Below are 4,674 nucleotides of genomic sequence, written 5' to 3'. Positions count from 1 at the left end.
TGACATCCCTTAGTTTTGTGAAAATATTTTATTTTTAAAGTGTATTTTGAATTAAAAATAATTAAAATAATCAAAATTTTCAAAAATCAAAATCCGTGCAATTGTTCCCTGATCACTTTGGGACCTCTTAAAATATTTTTCCTAATTTTTATATTATAAAAATAATTTTCTACGGGCCTAAAATGTATTTTTCTTTTTTTCTCATTAAAATAATTATAATAAATTAAGTATAAATCATAAAAATAAAAAGATTTATTCCTCTGAGTTTCTTGGACTTAAGACGGTTTATTTGAAAAATCATAAAATTTTGTCTAAGTATTCTTCTAACCTAGAAAAATCTCTAATAATTTTCCCATAAATTAAAACTTCATTTTGATTAATGAAATAAATTAAAATTAAAAAATCCTATTTTTGGGTTAAAATAATTATTTTTAATTAAATCAAATTTTAAAAAAATCATACTTTCCTCTCTGATATTATAATTAATCCATGGATAGGATACTCAAATATTTTCAAGGTAGTTTGAATTTTGCTTGAAGAATTATAGGGTGAGGAGCCCCAAGGGCAGGATAATAATTTTAGGCTTTGGTGCCTTAACCAAAATTTAGGGTTAACCATTGGGGATGGGTAGGTTTGATCCTTAATAAATATATTGGATGATTGAAATGCAATGGGTTAAAGGTAGAAACCAACTTAACACCTTTTTACAATATCAACAAAATCATATTTTCCCTAATCATCATGACTTGGAACTCAATTAAGATCAAATGATTCTTAAGTGATGGGCTTAAGCTAGGAAAATGATAATTTACTTATCTTAAGCCTAAATTTGATGATGATGTGATTTTTCAATAAGAATATATGTCACTTAAACAAAGATCTTAACTACCACCATTTTCCCCCATCATGATTGTTAAGGGCTTGGTAGTGACCTAGGCTCAATGTCTAAACTCAATTGATTAGATTTAGAAGATAATGTGATTAGGGATTAACACCTTTTTAAACACTCCAATCCCATTTGTGATGGGTACCAAATTTTTAAAGACATGAGCTTGTCCTAGGGGCTTACATACATATAATCTGTAAAGTTTCAAATTGATTAAGTATCCTAGCCTTAGGATAACTGAAATGTCTAGCTTCATTGGGCAACGGGGTAGTCACACTCTAACCTCGGATAATGAATGGAACAATATGACAAGTTCAAAGTGAACTCGAAATGTTTCAAGAAATCTTCAAAGCGATCTAGGGTCATGCCCCGGGCACTTTGAAATTTCCTAAATATTTCGAAGGGCAAATTGAACTTGTCATATTTTTTTCTAAAATCACCCATTAAGAGCTTCAAAGGCTCAATAAAGTCATAACTTGTGGTCTGATAGCTATACTTTCATCTACTCTAGAAATTTCAATTCTTTGAAATATATATATATATATATATATATACTGACAAAGCTAATCCTTCAGGTGGAGGAACGAGAAGAATCGACAAGTATGCTTTTAAAATTATTGCATTTACCTTTCCGTACTTCTTATCTAGAACTTGCATGTTAAACAACGATATCAACCAGCATGTCAAAACCAAATCTGCTAGGATAGTCGCACAACCAAAATAAAAATTTAAAAAATTAAACAAGATAGAATTCACCGCCACAACATTCAAAATTTAATCACAAACACCACAAAACAAAAATTGCAACCAAATTAAAACGTCTCTATCGGATGATCAGGAATCCCTGAGAGGAGGTAACCTACAATTGCTAATGAGACTTCCCATGGTCTAAATATGAGTATGTAACTCATTAATTTGAGTTTAGTAAATTCATTTGGACTAATTAATTTTGAAAGAAAATAGTGGTGCATGAACAAGGGATCCGTAGGAACCTAATGTGCCGCTCTAATCAAATTTAATATCCCCCATAATATTTTAATAACTATGACCTTAGGACATTTGATTTGACATCAAGACTTGACATACTAAAAAACTTAAACTCGCCAAGACGAGGAGCTTGGAGCTAGCATTGTGGGCAACACTGTCATCTTCAACAGCAAAACATATCTACATTAGCATACCATTCTTTCTTTAGAATTAAATAACCAAGCCATAGGACTTTGAGGTTGTTTTCTTATGCAACATAAATCCTCAACTCATATTTAGGCCTTTGCACAATTATGTTGTGTAATTTAAGTCCTAACTCGCCTTTGGATTCTGAGGTTGTCGTTCTTCATGACCTAAATCCTCATATCTTTCAGGCTATTTGTGTGATCTTTTGACACGAATGTAATTCCTAATTAATAAAATTGGCAGGATGAAGCATTTAAATATTTCTCCTCTAAATTGAAGCCAAATCATAGGATAGCTTGGGAAGTCACTGAGGTTCTCCTCATGATCTGTGACATCCCTTAGTCTCACCTCATTTAGAGTCCACAATAAATGTTCCAAATTTGAACCATTCCCATTTCACACCTCTTTCTCTAATCTCTTTGAAAAGTACTATTCCTTTGAACTGCTTGAAGATAATATCCCCTGATTTTTATCAAGAGTTTTTTTTGGTGACTTCGGTTATCAAAGATGTAATTAACTATAAGGGCTTTCCTTTATCTTTTCTGAACCCATCTTAATATAAAATCTATTTATTCATATTAAATAGAGGAACTTTTTGGCTTACAAATAAAAATGGTTTTGCAGACTAAATGGATGTCATATATTTCTTAATTTATTTGATTGAGCTTCACTCTTAAGTCTTGTGTTTATTTTTTCGGATAGATACATAGCTTGAGGTGTAGTGCTCTTTCATTTAAACTATGAAATATATGGAATTAGTATGATTTCATATTTTTCTAAACTTAAACATATCTATATTTATATGTAAATTAAATGTCATACTGAGGCTGGCGACGGGATTCCGATTTCGGAGATCGACAACTTCAAATGGGCAACTTCTCAAATTTTAAGTGCCCACAGCTTCTGGCGACTTTACTAAGGATAAGTTTATCTCTCCATATTAATCAGGGAATATTATCTTCATACATCAGTAATGTGTCCATATCTCTTATGGGCCAAATTACTTTTCTTCCATTGACATACTTTACCCATTTCTGTCTTGGGAAAGTATGGTAAACTCTTTCGAACATCAAAACCGTCTGTTCAATCACCTTTGAACAGAGAGGTTCAGGAGTTCATTAGGACTTTTTATTTTTGTGTGAGGTCGGACCCCTAATAGGTGTGTTGGTGGACTAGTTCCACCCGGGCATTATACGTTGTAAATTTGGTCCTGCACTGGGTCCTAAATTTTATTTTCCCTATCAAGTTTGATTTTTTATTTTGGAAATTAAATAAACTATAATTGTGTTGTGTTGCACTTGCTCCTTAAATTTTCTTATATTAATTAAATATTTTAACTTTTAAACTAATTTTACTAAATTTTAAAATCTTCACAAATTATATAAAGACTTGCTCAGTCTACAAATCAACCTTTGTTAATTTTTAGTGCTCGCATGATACACCAAAAACATATGCTTATTTAGACCTATTAAAATATATGCATTTTTAGACCTATATTTTTTACTTATTTTTGGTGATATTACGCTTTAAAGGAGGGTGTTTTTCATGTTTTATTACAGGTTATTCATTTTTAGGACTTGAAGCAAAAATGAAGCAAAAAGGATGGAATTTAGAGTGATTATGAAGTTTTTAAAGAAATTTTCAGCGCCAACGCGCCAAATTGGGCGCCGACAACACCATTTGACAGAGAGCGCGGTTTAATTAAATGGCCACTTGCGTCGACATTGCCAAAATGGGCGCCAACGATGCCAGTGTCAGTGCAGAACCTATTTCTAATAGATTTGACAAATTTGGACGCTTTTTGGAGAGTTTTTTGATGCATCTATTGGAAAACCGACATTAGGCTCTATTTAGAGCTGAAATTGATCAGAAAAGACCCCCCTTCACCCCCTTCGTACCCTGCAACCGTTTTCCACTCTCTTCCACGCTTTTCCACATTCCATATAGCCACTTAAAGTCCATTAGTGATTTATTTTCTTTATGGTTTTGAGCGTTAGTGGTGATTTTAAGTGTGAATTCATCTCTAAGAGTGTTGGAGAGAGAGAAGTGAGAGATTTCTTATTCCTACATTTCCTAAGAGGGGCTACAAGGGATTTGATTTGAGAAAGAGTTTTGAATAAGTGTTGTTTGTTTATTATTGTTGTATGAAATTTCTTTTATATATGAAATTTTTGTTTTGTTATATCCTTCTCATGAAGTCTAAGTAGTTTCCTTTATATTTCTACCTACTCTAGATATGGTGAAATGGAGAGATAATTTGGATGTGCCAATATTAAAATATAAAATAAATTGTGATGGTTTTTCAACTCCGTTCTTAATTTACTTTCGATCTGGCTAATTAAAATGTCAAAATATATTGTGAAACATACTATTCAGGAAATGGAGTATGAGTTCTACAATAGAGTGAGAATCACATTTAATTTCATGAAGGAGTATTTCATTCATAGAATTAAGTGCAAATAAATAGGGAAATATAAATTGTTGGGCGTAGAATTGGAGATTTTTAGTGTGACAGACTAAAATCCCCAATTCAATCTTAGTGTTTAAGAACTAAAGCGAGCGTTAGCCTTCAGAGGAAGGGAAGTGGGAGCTCTGGAGTGAGAACCAGTATCCTC

Source organism: Phalaenopsis equestris, unplaced genomic scaffold (assembly GCF_001263595.1).
Source record: "Phalaenopsis equestris unplaced genomic scaffold, ASM126359v1 Scaffold000195, whole genome shotgun sequence".
Taxonomy (NCBI): domain Eukaryota; kingdom Viridiplantae; phylum Streptophyta; class Magnoliopsida; order Asparagales; family Orchidaceae; genus Phalaenopsis; species Phalaenopsis equestris.
Note: the sequence above shows the minus strand (reverse complement) of the source record.